We start from the raw sequence: 18,902 nt of genomic DNA, 5'->3' as shown, positions 1-18,902 counted from the left end.
AACCAGAACATCCTAACCTCATACAAGTTACAGAAAATCAGAAGAAAAAAAAAAATAGTTAAAGCCTCTCAGCTTTGAAACATTACTAAAATCAAGGCAATGGTATAATTACACGACATGAACAGGTATAAATATGGACAAATATATACATGATGTAAACATTGGGTTTTGTGTTTGTTTTTTTTTTAAATAAAAACATATTTCATTGAAAAGTTTGAATTTCATCTCATGTATAAATGTGTCAAAGTTTGTCAAGTAAACTGATATACAACGGGTGCAGAACTTGATAGGACCTTTGCCAATTAATTTAATAAAAGCAGGCTCAGACCATCTCTGAAGTAATGTCATGCAGAAGTTGGTTAAATCACACAACCATTCCTAGTTTAAGAAAAATTTAGAGATGGTGAAGAGTCAGTTTGATATCCCCAAATATTTAATTTATTTATCCAGTTAAGGCAAACAATAAAATGTTTTTCGTGTGCCTTGCAAAAATACATCTATCCTAAACGACTGCACCACATCCACTGAATTGAAGACCTTCATTGATCTTTTAGAAGAGAATGCTCCACAAAAGGAATATAAGAAGAGAAAGGACAGTCTCGTGATAAAACAATTGCATCCTCCTTTCAAGAACTTGGTTCTCTCATCGCCTTTGACACAGAAATTCTATGTGGCAATGGACAAGTAGTTCAAGCCAACATTTTCATCAGTGCTGTTTTCAGGTCCTTAGTGTGAGGCATAGGGTCTGGCAATACATTGTGTTCAGAAAGTGATCAATTGATGTCTCTGGAAGGTATAGATGGTCATCAGTTCCAGTAAGACTGGGAAAAATAGTATCGCTTTGTCCTATTCATGTCCTATCATTCTGATTATTTAGAGAAAATTGCACCATCTTACTGTATTTACTTCTTCCTGGAGAAAAAAAAAAAAAACAAAGATGCTACTATTTAGACTTTTGTCTCAATTCTCCAATTGTCCAGTGAAAGAATATGATCTTTTTTTCCTCCCCTATTCTCTGTGTTACCATTAAAACGGCAATCTTCTTCAGCAGGGACAATACTAGTCTACAAATTTTTAGTATTCCTGATTATGTCTGAGTACAATGAGGCTTTAAGCTTAGCTTAAGCCTTTAGGAGATACCTTCTTCAATCATGAAAATTATGTATTTTCCATTCATAGCACCTGTCATTATAACAGACTTTATCTAATAGACAACACTCGCCTGAAATAAAGGTAATTTGGTTTTGGATAAACCAAAGTATGTGCATTTTTTTCTGTATTGCAAACAATGTCTCAAAGCTCTTGCACATAGTCCATTTAATACATGAAAACAACTACTGTATAGTCTGCAGGTTCTTAAATCTAACCACCACTCCATAACGTAGGACAAGTACTGCTTTGTGTTCTGTTGCTGCAGAGTCAGCAGAGGGAGCACAACGTAACTAAAAACAACCCACCTCTTTCCAAGAACTCTGCTGACACAATCAGTGATGCTCTTAAACAAACAAATAAGCAAAAAAGTACATAAAAAGAGCCTTGTTGGCTGATAGCCCCAATTCAGTGTTTGACAAAATCACAAAGGATTTTTTTGCCAAACTCAGTAAGCTTCAGACTGCAGCAAAGGAACAGCAAAAAGCTAGAAAGACTTGCTTTAAAAATGCCATTACAGAATTTTGTATTGTTATGTTTGCATTACCAAGAAGCAGAGATAAAAATGATTTTTTCTCTCTACCCATGCATGTATTCAAAACATTGGTATAATTCAGGGCAGACATTTTTTCATTTATGTGATGACACGTGCACTGAACCACAATATATTGGTATGACTTAAAGCAGTTATCCAAAGCAGTCTTTTTCCAAGCAAATTACACATTAGAAACCACTGTGACTGTGGGAACAGGACCCAGGCTTACTGAGGCAACTGATAGAATAAGTATTGACAAATTTTTGTGCTATAAATTCCAATGGATTTTGAAAACTCAGTATTGCCTTTCAGCATTCCTACACTAGAACTGTGTATTGTAGCGGGAACAAAAGTACTTCTGCATGCACCTTGGACTCAAGAACACCCCTGCCTGTACTAGGAATGAAAATTGAGCTCATTGCAGAACAAAAGAACAAAACTTTTATGGATTTGTTTCAATTAGAGACCTCTAACTAAAGCTCCCTGCTCCCCTTAATTTACCTGCGAAACCAAAGAAAATACCTAGTGTCCTCTAGCAAATGTTGAGTGTCAAAATCAGCTCCATGGTAATACGTGAATTAGTGAAGAAGTAAGTTCATAGACAATTTGGCGCACTGCTTTTAACGTCAGCCCTGACTCCAAGCACAAGATCAAGACAATGGATGACATTTTCTTCTCTGTTCTCCAGATCCAGCCCTCAAGCCATCTAAACATGGCCCAAAAATGAACGAGTCCATTAAGAAAGATACTTGACAACACCAAAAAGATGCAACACAGACAATATACTTTTGAAAGAATGGGAATAAACATTCCGTATAAAAACAAGCCTAGTGATTCTAGACAAAATGGTTTCGTTACATCTTTAAGCAGAGGAGGAGGGATGCATCACCACTGTGACAGGGTGCAGCCAACAAGAACACCGCAAGGGTTAATCATTGAGTGGGAGAGGTGTGAGCTTATGAAAGTCTCCTTTTACAGTCTGCTGTACTAACCTGCAGAACCAGCACAAGACCAAAATTCTGATAGCAAAAAGAAAAGCAATAAGCCGGTGCTGAGTGGAATGTTAAGGGTGTGACAACAAACCAGATATTCCCAGGAACATCTTGAAACACTGCCACCAGATGCAAGTTTCTGTCACATCTCCACAGTGCAAACCATGGAGGAGTGTTGGAGACTGGGCGGCTGAAGAACCAGGCTGAGAAACCCAAGCGGTGCTTGTGAGGGCTGCAGAGAACAGTGACACCGAGATCCTTCAAAAAGCCAAATAAAATTAGGGGCGGGGAGGGGAGTCAACCCATTCATCCTCTCAGCACGGCTGCACAGTAAAACATCAGAAGAAACTCAAGAAACGGTGTAAATCCAAACACTTGAGAAGGCCAAAAGCAAGCAACTCATAAATCAGTAGGAAATGTATTTTACTCCTATAACTGAATTATAACTACAAGCTGTGATCACTAAAAGCACAGTCCATAAAATTTACTACAATGTTTAGGAAGTAGCTGCTGATAGAAACAGGGGGAAAAAAAGCGCCCATTCAGGGAATAATAGAGCTGTTTCATTTAAAATATATTTTCTATTCTGTGTCTGTGGAATTCATATAAATGGTAAGTGGCCTGGGTTCTCATTTGAAATAGCAGCATTTTATACCCTTGCAGCAACATAAACCATTGTAAATGTAAATGCAAATGAGAAACAAGCTCAAAAATGCCACAGGCTACTCAGATATGCTACAAATTCTACCATCCTATTTTAATTATTTAATGCAGGGTTTGTTGCATTCTGATACTGGATAGATATTGATGAAACTAAGTTATTTCGGGATATAAAAGAAATTGATTTCAAGGCTGTGCTCAAATACCAGCTTGAATAGAAATTGTGAATATTGGACAATGGAAGATAGCTGTATAAGAAATACTGATTTATGTATTTGAAAAACTTTGTAGACAGATAGCTCAGATTTAAGAGGAATTGCACTTCAAAATCATGGAGAACATAACTACAAATTTCTGGAAGTGACACGGTGTTGGGCTCCCGGTGGTAAAAGACTGACTACAACGAAAGTGTTCTACTACTGTCAGAAGACTGACAGAAGACTGAGCCGTAGAGATAATTTCTGCTCTGTTAACTCAGATTCAAAGTTTGTGGGAAAGGGCCCTCAAATTGTTCTTAGAAATACTTGAGCAGAAAAACTGCCCAGTCTTCTAGTTACAGGCAGCTGCAATCTATGCTTTGTGAGGTGCTATGTATTGGAACTAATCCTGATGAAAGAATTATCTTCCAATGCTTTTTGTTCAAAAATGTCTTAAAAATATCTCACACTCTTCAAAATAGAAATGATTATTTTGTTCCATTTAAATAAAACTGAACCACAACCAGAAGCATAAACCTCTGAAAACTAAGATATCTTCTGATTGCTAATATGAAAATTGGAATAAATATCTGCAGAATTCTAGTAGGCAAAGATGATATATTGGTATTTACAATATGGCTACTTGCATTAGTGGAGCTCAAATCGGGATCATTTTGGTTTTGAGGGATTTGAGGAAACGAGAAACAAACAACATGTCTCTAACTTGCACCGGCAGTATTGTAAAACTATCTGATGATATAAAATGTAGGCGTTACTCTCTATGAATCATTGTGATTTAAAAAGGGACACTGATAGATAGGCAATGAATCACACTCAATTTTGTAATCAGAAAAAGCTGGCTTCTTAAGAGAGACCTTTGTCCCCTTTGGCAAAGCAGAACAACTAAATGTGCCAAGCTACTAAGGAGTAGGCCTTCTCCTGTCTTGTAAGTGGCCTTATAAGACTGAAGGAAGTCATTCATTTTAAATATACGAAAACACGCTGTGTTGTCTACAAGATAGCAAAGCCTTATCACCTAGCAAGTCACAACCCAATTCAATTGACAAGAGCGTTAACATTCTCCGAACTGTACTTGGCTCCAAGACTCGCTGTACCTTTTATAACTGGCATTTATCTATACTGGGAAGACGTCGTATTACTCGGGTCTAGAGAAAGTTTTACTAACTGCAATTCATGTAATTCGAAAATTTCATATTTATGCAGCTTAACCTACACTATGGGGTTTTTTGTTTGTTTTTGCGCCACTGACTCAATATGAGAGAACAATCTGCTTCCAGATTTTTTGAAACTGGATAAGGTGACTAAGACAGTGTTCCAGAAATCCTTCCATATATCCCAAAGATGTACAACAGATAATTTTAAATTAATTTAAAAATAAAATGTCATATTATATAACAAATATAAGCTCTTTTTATTATTAACAGTAACAAAAACAGAAATTACCAAGGAGTCAAGAAACCTTTTCACTCTCTAAGTTTTCAGTCAGATTTATAGGTTCAGTGCATGCCAATAAAAGTATTTTAAGAGAAAATTCCACATTCAGAAGTTTCATATGCAGACTTACGCATAACCTGCGACTGTGCTTTCAGATGTTCAACTTGTTTTGAAGTCAATAGAAAGTTTTACAGCTTCAACAGAAATTCCGTGTTTAAGCCAGAGTTAAGCAAAACACTAATTTATATTCTTTATTTTGAATGTTGTATTCTTGCTAATGGTATTTAAACACCTGCTTAAAATTAAGCACTTAAAAAAACTCAGTTCCTGGATAAGGAAGGACTTCTTTAGCTAGGTTATATTATTAAATTACTTATCATACACATGAATACAAACAAATAAATCAGTGTATGTTGTAATACAGATCCATAAGAAATTAGGTCCTCATAAAATGGCATATTATCTATGTAAAAGTAGTTTCTCACTAACCACAGTGATAACACTGCCCAGAGTTAATAAAATAAACTCACAGCTACTATGAAATACTAGTTGCAATGTTTAGCCAGACGCCTACTGTATGTTTAAATAGGAAACAGGACTGTCCCAAAGTATTCAAGTATAGTAGAAATGCTATCTAGTAAATTTATATTGTGCTCACACATGATTCACTATATGAAAATCTGCGAATTCCTCTGTGGCTTCATAAACCTTTGCGAGATTATAAAAGATTTAAGGATGTAGTGTGGTAAAACATCCAAGAAGACATGTGTAAGCACTGCAGCTATTTACAAGACAATCTCATGCTCCATCGTTTATTTGGTTTCATTAGGTCATTATCACTGTGTCTTTTAATGTATTTTAATATACTAATCATGGACTCTATTCTTTAAAAATGGTGCTTAGTCAATAATTATCAAGAAAGGTACCGATTTAGAAAGAAATTTTAGAATAGATGTACTCCATTACAGGATTCAAATCTGAATACAAAGTTTGTATTTCTTTTTGAAATGTTAATAACTTTAATAGTAAAGGTATATTATGTGCACAATATCCGGTTAATTTTTTCCTTCTGAGACATCTCAAGTGCAATAGATTTTATGCTAACACTGAAGAATTTTTATAATATTAATACTTAAATAACCACATAAAGCTTTCTAAATCCATGTAGTAGTAGCAGAGAATTTATTGAGATCTTTTTATGGATGCATAATACTGTTGGTAAGAAGCCTGGGATTTTTTTTTTTCCCTCAGAATCTGTCATGTCAGTGCTTTTTAATGTTCACAAGACAAGCAACACAAGTATAGTTTCCAAGAGATGAGCTAATAAGGCATACAACTGTAATAGGGTAAAATATACTCATTAATATCCTAAATGCAGTTCCCTGCCATGGCAGAATACTGAATACTCCCACAGGAAGAGGAGGAGGAGGAGGAACAACAAATGCAACGTGAGTTTAAACTCATTCCTTGAATTAAATCCCACTTTTAAAGTTTTTCCTGGCAGCCAAATACATTGCAAATTATTCATAAAAATGCTTCTCTCATATCAGGATGAGCCGTTTTCATCACAAAGCTGTCATCTTCTAAAATTCTAAAAATGTAAAATGTATTTTAATATGTTAAGACTATGTGTAGGGCCCATATAATTTCATTGAGCACTATTTTTTTATTTAGGATCACTTAAACTATTTTAACCTGCTGGACAATCACTAAGTCCTAAAAGCCAAAAAGCAGCATGTTGCAAAACTCATTCATTAATGTAAACACGCTTAGCGCTATTTGTGTATCAATTATAGAAAATATCTCAGCATGACAGGGAACGCACTTTCCTATATATAATTTTTCTTATATCTGATTATATATAATTTCTGATGTATGCCAACTATAAGATAATACTCTCTGTGTATGTGTGTGTACAGCCACTGAACTCTGTGTTGTCAAGCTAGTTCAAACACATCAAAGCTTGAGAGAGTAGATAAATAGTACCAAAGAGGGCTTAACATGTAGCATTCTCCTCTTCTAAATGCCCCCCAAATTAATGTAGCACAAAAATATGTTCAGATTTTGTGTGGAATACAGTTATTTACACGGTTATTGAAGTGTATTTTCATTAGCTGCTGAAACTCTTCTAAACTTGGAAGAGTACCACCCGTCATACGCACATCACTTCAAAGCGCGATGCTGCCCAACGCAGAGCTGAAGGACCCTACTCTTTACTCCATTGTAATTGTTGCCATTACTCTGACAAGATAAACACCAGGCAAAAGAAAAAGGGGTACCCCACTTGGATGATACGTAACAGCAGGCTTTGTACCAGCCTACACTAAGAGTACTCAACTAAAATAATTTAATATTAGACACATGAACTTTTTTTGTTCAAGTGTTCATTTGTTGCACAAATGTATCTCTTTCATCTTTTAAATTAGCAAAAAAAAATTAACCTTCTCAACTGCACGAACTAAGCAGCATATAACCTGCTCAGCCACTTCTCAGCAACAGAGCAATCTCTTGTCATCTGACTACTGTACTTTTGACCCTCCAAAATATTCCCAACTAAAATATGTTGACATGTTTTTACATGTGATTCAATAATTATTGTTCTCAATAGTGTAGGATACTTATCACATATTTAGATCAATGTTCCTGCATCTCATGTACTCCATCTTTCTAAATATTAATTTTTCCAGATAGCTTTAAAGCTATCCCATCAGGGTGACTTCAGGCTGCCTACACAAGGAGTGTAGAACCAGGTCATAAGTAGGGTAAGCTGGCTTTTGTAACTGAAATTGCAACGTTGTGCAACACTGTGAGAAGCGTTTAATGAACACCAGTAAATTAATTCAAATTGTGCTCTAAACTTAAGTTACCTTGAACAGTTCCACTTCCGAATCTTCTATTGGACTACAGGACAAGGGGATCAAGAGAATCTACCCCATTCTTGTTTTTTGAGGGTCAGTATCAAATACCACATAACATTTATTTTATTCCAGAAGAAAAATAGATGGAAACTTTCTGAAGGAAATTTAGCACTGAAAACTAGTTATCATAAGAGCTTGATATAGAATATTAATTTTTAATCCTGCCTATGACTAAATAATAGCAATGTGAGAAAAAGAATACTAAAGTATCAACTATAAAAACTCAGCATTAAGTTAGCACCAACTTACCTCCTTTCATGTTATTGTATTTCTTACTTTCAAAGGAAGTTCTAGGAATTTCGTTAGGAATTTTCTATTTGATATACTTCAGAAAGATTTTTTGCAGACTGGACCTTAAAACTATAGTAACTACTGAATAGAGAGGGGGGAAACCAGCTCGAACAAACAGAGCCCAGGATCAGAGTTACTGTGAAATACATCATACTGAGAAGCCCTAGAACAGAACTGTATTATCTTGAGTTCTAAACTAAATGAAATGGGTTAAAATGTTAAGTTTATGGGCAAGCAATTTCTGTAGCAAACTCTAAGTAGTCCTGGATGTCAGTCTATACATTAGACAAATCAAACTATTTTCAATTATGTCATTTCCATTCCTACCATCTAATACTAATAAACAAAACTCCCTTTACCACTCTCAGGAAAATATCATAATACATGCATTCAGATAATGGATGATCAGGGCAAAATTATTATATCATTCAAAAAAAAGGGTACACACTCAGTTATTATACTAGGTTATTTAAGCTTTCTGTCACCCACCCCTCAGTAGTTTTATGAGAAAAGGCCCCCCATCACAAATTTTTCTGAGAATCTGACACAAGTCTTTGGGAGTGGCACACAGTTTGATGGGGGTATTTAACTCTTCCAAATGTACTCTTCAAGGGAAAAAAACCCAAGATACTTCTATATCCTTAAGAGAAAGGTAACATCAAAAACACAATGGGTAAGTGCTGCTTGAACCTGAACAAAAAGAGGAATACTCTCCCTGCAGCCCTTTGGTAAGAAAAAGTAGACAAAATATTTGTGGGGAAAGAACACGATTTCATCTTTTATTTCATTTAAAATAATTAAAGCACGTTGAAAAGAACTTAAACATAACCTCGATAACTCTACAGAGTCCTGACTTTGTTATTAATCCATAAATTTACTGTATTTTCTAATAAGGGAACTGGCAAGGTTTGGGTTTTACAAGGTGCATGAAAACTAAAAGGAAATAATTTCTTTGATCTTATTTTCTGTTGGGTTATTCCTCCTCTATGTTATTAATATCCTAGGAATATGTCTACTATGTCTTGGCCCTACTTTTGTCAACCTTTCTATTTTGAAGTAAAAGTTTTTCCAATTCGTCCATTGCAATTGCCTTGCTTTCCCCAAGAAGGAATAAACATTTTCACCTGCCAAGGTATGGAAAATTATTTCACACCGTTTACTTGTTCCTTCATGTGAACCCTACGTCACTCCTGTATTTCCTGTGTCATTCATCCAGAAAGCAGGGTATATTTATATTAATGTTTAAGCAAACATGTATGCCTGGCAATTTAGCCTTTCTATGGCTTTTGCAACTGTTCTTTGCTTCTGCAATAAACTAACCTTTTAAAATTTTTGTTTGATGTTATTCTTCAGTTATTAATACGGGTGATCTTTAACCCACAGTGTCCACGCATAGCAAGTCTCACCCTTGTCACACACTTTGACACTCAAAGTCAGCAGAGTTTTGGTCTGCATAGTGACTGTATAACTATATAAATCATTCTATTAAAGGAAGATGGAAACTGCTGTTGCTATTTTTGACAAGAAGTTTTCAAGAGTTAAAATGACATAATTTTAGAACACCAAACAGAAAGTAGAGTATCCACAGCGAAGAACAGTTTACTGTTAGGAAAAAAATAATAAGCTATACTTTCAGAATTTTGTTATTTTTAACAACTTATGCTAAACAAATGCTTTAACAGCTAATGCTAAACAGTTATTTTTGTAAATATCTTTATTTTCATCTGCACAGAATCTACTGATTCTTGACTAAATCAGTAAAGATTCTGATTTTACTTTGTATTTTGCATACAAATATTGCAGAGAGCATAAAGTGGCTATTAGCTCTAAGCTAGGAAATCTCCGTGTCCCTCAGTCACCTATGTTCAAATGGATTTCAGATTCTACAAAGCTCTGTATATGAGGCTGACAATTGCCTTTGGAGATGGCAGTTCATGTAAACTTGCCTGTTTTCTTTAAAAATATGAAATGCCATTCCTTTTCCATCTTTGACAGCATTTGCTAGTTTCAGTTGAGGACAAAAGTGTATAATCAAGTTCTAACGCTCTGTCAGTAAGATTAATAATTATAGGGTTATGCAACATTAAAAATAGTGGTACAAGCAAAGCAGCTATGTTAAATTTTAACAGCATTAAAAAGAGGGGAAGAAAGAGATTGAGAAAATTTCAGTTCCCTTCTCTGTCATGTGTTCTTGTCATCATCTTGTTTTTTCTATATTTAAAATACTTCAAATTACTTGTACAAGAAATTCTTAAGAGGACAGCTACAACAGCAAATCTTTCAGGTTCATGTCATGATAAATAGATATAAACAGCACATTTCAAGACAAAAACATATTTAAATATTTATAGCTAACTTCTTGCATATTTTTCTAGAACATTTATTGAGTAAGTTAGTATACTGAAAACAAAATTAATTAACTTTCTGGAAAGTGTTATTTTGAATACATGCAACTGTATTTCTTTAATCTAAATATGTATGTCATTTTCACATACAAATCACAGAGTATACACTGGAATTTTGCCCATATACTTTGGGATACCTGATAACTTGATTTTTTTATTTTTAAATCAGCTATTCACCTTTAATTTGGACAGAATACCAATAGTTAACCTTGCAAGAAATTATGTTGTCATACCCCATTATTCTTTTTAGGAGATTCATTTTCTAGACAAGCAAACTTAGTGTGAGGAACTACAAGTTATTACTGTGACTTTTTATAACCCCTCAAGCAGGCTTGTGAAGAAATAAATATCGTGTGGCTTTGATATATACTGTGGATAAGTTTCTGTGACTTTTTACAGTTCTAATTATTTTTTTTAATTGCTAAACAAAAAACAATAGATTGCACATTTCTGTATGCTGAATTTGAAGCATGATCACAAGACAGATGGTTGATCTCTTCGAAGATTCAGTTGCATTTAAAAGGAATCATATTAAAATACTATTAATATCACAAAAAAATAAATTCTTAAGGGACATCTGGATTACATCCAGTGCAATGTACTATAATATAGAGCTGAATATCAGGACAAGACCCTTCTTGCATTCATGGTGCATGCAAAACTCCCACTGAAAGTTTTTGAACCACCTCTAACTCAAAAGATCAGAAGGGGTCTTCAACAGCAGACTGCTTCCCACACCCTACGCTTCCTGTCCTTTGTGTAATAAGGTGTGAGCATCTGTTTTAAACCTTACTATCCTCTGTACAAAATCATAAATTATTTTGCAGCAGTTTAGGTGACCCTTCGCCAACAGTCACATGCATGGTTTAGAGGGATATGACAAGGATGAAAATAAGGACAACTGTAATCTAATTCCATTACACCCACCTAAACTGGGAGAGCTTGGGAATTTAGGACCTGGTTTTGATCTCTCACTTTCACTTTCTACTATCAATATATCATCACAAAATAAGTTAAACATCAAACGATTTGAAAAGCAGAAACTAGTTTGGGTTGGAAGGGACCTTTAAAGGTCATCTACAAGTCGACAGTATTCATCTCATAGCTTTTTACAGGCACAGTCTTCCAATGTAAAGGATGGGCTTGTACAATGTGTGCATACTATGCAAAACTAATACAATTAGACAGTGGTGACCCTGTATTTCAAGAATTCCTAAACTGCTTCAGATGTAAACTGCTACCAGACTTGATCCATTGTTTGGAACTATGGAATATTTTGTACAGCTCTACATAATGTGCTCACTGAGTCAGACAAGATAATTTGGGGTCAAATACTGGCTCCTTTAAAACTGACTCTAAAATTTCTATCAGTTTACTTAATTTACCTTTTGTGGGATGAGGACAATGGCATGTGTTTTTGAACAGGAATTCTATACCTCTTGGTCAATATCTGAACACAACAGATTCAAAATCTCTGCCAACGCATACGTACATACCATACTAAGCAGGCTCTCAAACTGAACCTCCTCCTTCCTCAGACATTCTGAGGAAATCACTGGTCTATAATCCTAGGTTAGGGGAAAGAGTAGAAGCTATTGATACTGAGATCACAGTAATACATAAACTGATCGATAAATAGCTTCTTCATAAGATTTACGTTTCAATGAAAGCAGAAGAAGTTGCCAGTTCCATTATGTTTGTCAAATACAAAGCCCCCAGATCATCAATGGGCTGTGAATCACAGAGCTCAACTGGATCTTGTATCTTGCCGGTTGTATCTCTATTTTACTATTTGTTCTCGGATGTTAAAAACACTATTGGAAGCAGTTCAAAAATACATTGTTGGAAAATTGTTAATGCCCTAGTCATACAATGTAATTTTGAAGCTCCCTGGGAATTTAGATTTGCACAGCTTATTAGGATATGACCTTTCCCTTGATTTTTTATTTTAAGATCAAGTTAACATGAAATTTCCCCAGTGGGAGTTGCTGTGTTTCCTTCACAGATAAGGAAAAGAGCAGTGGCAACTCCGTATAGAGACAACTTTCATACACTTCTACAGTACGGACAACTTTGTGGTCTTGACAGACATCCAATGCATTCCTAGAGGTTGAGAGGAAAGTCATGCGGTACGTTAACAAAAAAAAAACCCAGGAACATACCAAAGGTATTTCCCTGAATCTTTCACCCATTTTTTTTTTTTAAATGTCATTTGAGATTAAGCTTTGAGGAATTTTAAGGCCTGTGGACTCCTTGCATTCAGATGATCAGGGTAGCGCTGGCTGTGAGATAATGGCTTGTTTCTGGAACACATTCATATTCCTTTGGGTGAGCAATTACTACTACCTCTAAAGCACTTTTTTCTTCATGATACAGATCTTGTCTCACAAATTCACACACTTCAGCATTTCCATGCTTATTATATTCACGTAATTTTTCCTGGGATCTCACGAAGCTGATCTAAAAGCAGGAGGCTGAAAAATCAGTTCTCAAAATTTTCTTGTGTGGCAGGTATTCAAACAGCTAACACGACTAGTATCTCAATTTCCTTGGTAGTCAGTGGGAGAGGTTCCTCTAGAGGCTGATCCAGAACAGCTAAAGTACTCTCTTGCTCTAAATTATTATGTAGATTGCAAATACTAACTTCTACTAAGTTTCTATTCAGTAGAGAGTACTTTTCTCACTGAAAGTAAAATCAGTAGGTCAATAAAGAGATAGCTAAAAAGAATTAAATATTTTGCTTTTCGGATATTCAGGATAAAAGATCTACGCATTAAACCTTTTCTATGCAAACAAAATTTTTGCTCAACTACAGATACCAAAAGAAGCAAAGGAACTTATTATGAAATAAATTCCTTTTTTTAAACTTTTCATATAAGTAGTCTGCTGACTTAGTACTTTGGGTAGTCATTGTGCATATAATGGTCTTATGATGATGCCATATTATCATATAAGGTAATACAGTATAATATATATTCATCATTATCATATCTGAACATCATAGCAATGACACGTCCAACAAAACCATACAAATATTGAAATGATTCCTAAAACAACTCCAGCCAACTTTACGCATTTCAGTGGCCTACAGTTTTTCTCCTAGTAATGATGCACATTGTCTCCAGTAATTCGGCCACGCAAACAAAACGTAGTCCCTTAAATTTTCCTGCAAGAGCTGATAACAGGGGGATGTCCGCATTAGTTGAATTTGCATTTCCAGAAACAGCCCTTCCTCTTTCAATGACTGACCAGGCATACAGGTTCACTGCTCTAACAAGCAAGCAGTAGACAGCCTTAAGACCAATTTAGATTATAGGCAGACTGTAGGAGTTAATTTGCAATTGATCCAAGGCTAATCTGTCTCTCTTGGGTAAGTACAAAGTCATTATCTACATCACCAGTTAAAGACCTCTATGAAACTTATGTGTCTAACAAAAGAGTAAACAAATCCAAACTGATACGATTTACTGCGTATCGCTGTAGAGTACACTGATGTCATATATACTTAACTTTTCTGCAAACAAATCTACCAAGATTCTAGAAAAATGCCAATAATATAGAAGGAAAAAATTACAAGCTGAATACTACAACCTTGCAGGAAGAAATCCGCTGGCTAATAATTTCTAACAGAAGAATGTATCAGCAGGCATGTTTGAAAAGTGATTCAACAGAAATTGTGTATCTTTTTCTGCTCTGGTGTGACAGACTCTCAATGCAGATGCATAGTGTAAGCACTAAAAGTTTATTTACAGAGGGCAGGACCGAACATTTCATATGAACACATTCAGGCCATGATAAAGAGCTTTGTCTCCCATTAGTAATTTAAAGAATTGTGACTTGGTACTCCCAACACACCTATAAATGAATTCCTCAGTCATAAAATCACTGGTGCCAAACAAGTTCTGATATCTTTTATCAAGCCTCTTTTTCTTGTCATTTGTTAACGTATTTCTTATGGAGCTTTTCTTCTTTTTATAGATACTTTAGTTATAAATTAACCTGGAATTTACTCTCCCAGAGGCCACAAACTGCTTTTTTATTCTCATGAAAAAGTTTCAGGCTGCATGAATTGATGATTTGGAACAATTTTGAATAACAGTTGGTGGTTCAAATGCAGAGGAAAGGAAATTTCAAAAGATTTACAAAATAATTAAGAATAAACTGAAAATGTTCAGATGCTTTTCAGTGCCTTCTGCTCTGGAAGCCATGATCAATTTAGCAGAAGGGAACATGTTTCCCTGTGGGATTTCTGGTGCTTCCGGTTCCTTGTAGTAATATTAACTAAGACACAGCCTCATTCTGAAAGATCTTTCTAAGAGGTTCCATATTTCAGAGGCTCCTAAAGATGGCCAGCACATCCCAAAGGTATGCAGAATACTTTAAAATTTAGACTCAAGCACCATTTGAACCACATTTTAAAAACAACAATATTTGTTTCACAGATTAATTCAAATACTGACCATTAAAAGACTAATTTTTCATTTGATAAATGTAATACTAAAGAAACCAGGCTTATAATATTCGCTGTTTCCTATTGTGTGTCTTTGTTGGTCTCCTTCTCTTCACCCCCAGTAGCTTTGGAAAACATTGGCTTGTTTCAGCCAGAACCGACTACAAGGTAGAGGAGTTTTATCACAATATGCCTAAACTGTTGTTAGTGTCACCACTGAAAGAGCAACAGTTTGAGCTCACCCTATAATAAATATCAGAAAATCCAAATGAAAAATTCCTAAAAGACATATCCATAGGATACAACCTTACTTGGTTCTACTATTCAAGGAACAATATGTATAAGCACAGAATAAGAGTTTTTAACAGCCAGGATAATACACACATGATTTCCTTTATCTGTCCTTCTGTGCTACTCTTAGCTTCATTACAAATCATTCAAGTTTGAAAAATTTGATTTGATACAAACACACCAGATAGCAATTTTTTATGGTTTCATTCCTGTTTTAGCTGAGATTTTCCAAGGTGGAGCAATTTGCAAAAAATATGCCTTCAAGATTCAGAAAACAGGAAATGATCTTACGGAACTTTGCATTTCTGGGTTACTCTTCCTGATCCAGTTTAGACTGGCTGCGGTCATGCTGCTGCGTACACCGCATGTAACAAGGTGTTGATTTAATCCAGTTTGGGGTGGGTTAAAAATGACACTGTTTTGTTTTTAAAAAATTTTTTTAAAGATTACTCTTTAATTAAGAATAACAAAAAGGATTGAGAAGCCCTAGGGTATTTTTCCTATGTAAATAATTTTCATCCATTGCCTTCCCCCATCTCTAGTTTCCCATATTCAAGACAATGTCCTTCTTGCAAAGGTAAACAGAACTTCCTTCTCTACATGCTGTTCCCGAGACCGCCAGCCAGTTATTTGAAGTTAAAATATTAAAATTTCCATCTTACGTTTTGCTTTTGGGCTCTGATTTTTCATATTTTTATTAGTTAGTGCCTCACGCTCTTGAAAAATGTTATAACTTACTCTATATTTCTTCTTGAATACTTCTTACTAACGTCTGCTCAGGACAGATGTATAAACAGAGAGAGAATTTTGCCATCATGCAACACAAGCTCTGATACCAACTTGATCCTTCACCATGGGTTAGAAAAAAATCTTTGGAGTATTTTTAAAGGTTTTGGGCTTGATGTTATATGTCCTTTTATTTATTTACATGACCGCCGAACAGACAGGCAACATAGACTACAACGACTTATATAGATTTTTCTTCTCATTAAATGCCAACCATCTACAGCCTCTACTTTGCCAGATATACAACTTCCATTTCTTTCTTGTGTGCCATAAGCTTTCAAACTTGCGAAGATCTCCAAGTTACGAATAATTAATTTTTAGAGCTAAAAATCTGTGAACGGAACATTAAGCACAGCTCATCTTGGTCTGTAGGCAGGAAGAAACTTAACAGGAAATGATAACAAATTTGAGAGGCATTTAAGCTAATTCAGTTTCACCTATACGAATAAACTAAAGACTACCAGGACTCTCACTCTGGCCACCATATTTGTTCCGCTCACATTATCAAACTCTCTTGGTCGTCAAAACTGGGTGGCAATACCTAAACGGCCTGTTGCAAATGGTCTATGGCCCATGCTAACTCCCAAAGGAGTCCGAACGGCTCTTAGTTGGCTGAGCTAAAATGGGACCAGGGACAATTCTAAGAATTTAACCGTTTAACAACCCAGTTCCTGAGTCTGTGCCCAAGTTACAGTACTTTCTAGTTTACTAGTATGGATCTGGCCTTTGAGTTCAATTAAGACTTCTCTCATACTAGGCAATATTATTGCTTTGGGTTTATGTTTTGTTTTTCCTCAAATTCACCGAGTTATTTAATTTTGTATCAGCTTTTTTTCCTAAATGCGGTCCCACTTTCTTCCTGCAAGCTGGCAATATATGTAGTAGGTACTCTTAGCTTTCAGGAAGGGGAAGCATGCAACTCTGAAGGCATTCAGCATCAGTGTGAATGCGACCAAGACTCTAGAACTCTCATAAACCTCACTGAACATGCATTTCCTTCGTACACCGTTTTATTTAGCACTAATATAAAATGTACTGAACTTTCTTCCCCTCAAACTCACACTTCATTTCAGTGAAACATTCTACCAGTGCAAAAAGAAACTGCAGAGATGGAAAACTCTAAGATACAAGTTACATTCTTGATACTCAGACAGACAAAGCAAGTAAAATTATGAAATTCCTGTAATTGACATCTAACAGAGGCATTTGCCTATCTATCTTCATGTCACATGAAAAAAGATGAAATATTTTGGTGCTTCAAAAGTCCACAATATAAAAATGGTAGTACTATCGCAAACTGGAAACTGCTTACTATTTATCTCATCTTCTGCTCTGAGAATAAGAACATAGTGGATACAATAAGCACCTCAAAATTACCTCTAGCTTCCAGGAACTAAAACAATCCACATGCCCTGTGGTTGTAGAAGAAAACTGAGTATTCTTCAGATGGACTGTACAGCATCAAAGGGCATAAGGGAACCTGCTATGAATAAAGGCTCATAGAAGATGAAGGGAAGAAAATCCCATGGGGTCCGTCACTACCTCTTCCCAACGCAACACTCATCTCTGCAGTAGATTTTTCCAATTATTTTTCTCCAATTTAATTTCAGGAATTCTTATTCAGAAGATGCTTTCTTTGAGGAGCTATACAACAGTTTATATGACATCCTGGAATCGGAAAACACTGCTATTTAGAATTTAGCCTACATTGTCTTTATTTAATTTGCATATTCATAGCTAAATGAGCACTCTATCACTCTTACCATTTTGAACTCCAAAGAATTCCTTTCTCCCACAGAGTAACTGCCAGGTATAATTACTACATTCATTAGCCCTTCCTGGAGTAATTGTCAGGAAAGTGGCAACCATACTTGCATCAATTTCTTCTTCCTCCTTGCTTTTTTTTCTGTTTTCCTTCCAGGACAATTAGCATTTCTCTCCACTTTGTCTCTCCCCCTTACGCTGGGTCTCTCACTTTTTTCACCTCAAACCTTTTCCTCCCTTTATTCTTCCCTTCAAAATGCAGATTTGGGGAGGAAAGGGAGAGATGGTCCTACTGTCTCTCACTGTTTTCACGTCTACCAATTTGTTGTGGTTTGGTTTTGGTTGTTTTTTAATTTAAATCCATTAATTCTGACATTATAAAGGGGATTCATAGCACATTTATTTCATCAGTGACAACAAGAGAGTTACGCTCCTGTCTAAGGCTCAAGCTTCAGCAGAAATTTAAAATTGCCACATGCTGTATAACATTGTGCTGTGCCTTCCTGTTAGTGGATGGGGGAGGAGACAGGAATCTGTTGCGCAGCCTGCGTCAGAGAATGTAGTCACACTACAGTATATCAAATTTAGTGTACATACAAGTTATTGTTATTCTAAACTTACCTCAGACTTCAGCAATATTCACTGCCTGTTCTCCTGTCCTTAGTGACAGGAAAGCTGTCACTTGTTGTTAGCATATCAGACAGTTCCTGTTCTCAAAGGAGTAATAAATAAGGCTAGATTTAAAAAACAGAGCAAACTTGGGCAGAAAAAGAACAATGAGTAGGGATGCCAAAACACAGTGAAAGACCACGTTATGGCATTGTCAGCATATCTTAAACCAAGAAAAGCTGAAAATCTCATAAGAGACCAGAGAGAAGAATTCAAAATCAAGAATGTTCCAACAATAAACTTTAAACTTTGAGAAAGAAATTCAAACATCTGTATTTTTAAAGAATTTCCTTGGTTTTTAATACCTTCTTTGGCAAAAATAAAGGCTAAATAAATAAAG

This window comes from Phaethon aethereus, assembly GCF_964289735.1.
Source record: "Phaethon aethereus genome assembly, chromosome: 11".
Lineage (NCBI taxonomy): Eukaryota > Metazoa > Chordata > Aves > Phaethontiformes > Phaethontidae > Phaethon > Phaethon aethereus.
Note: the sequence above shows the minus strand (reverse complement) of the source record.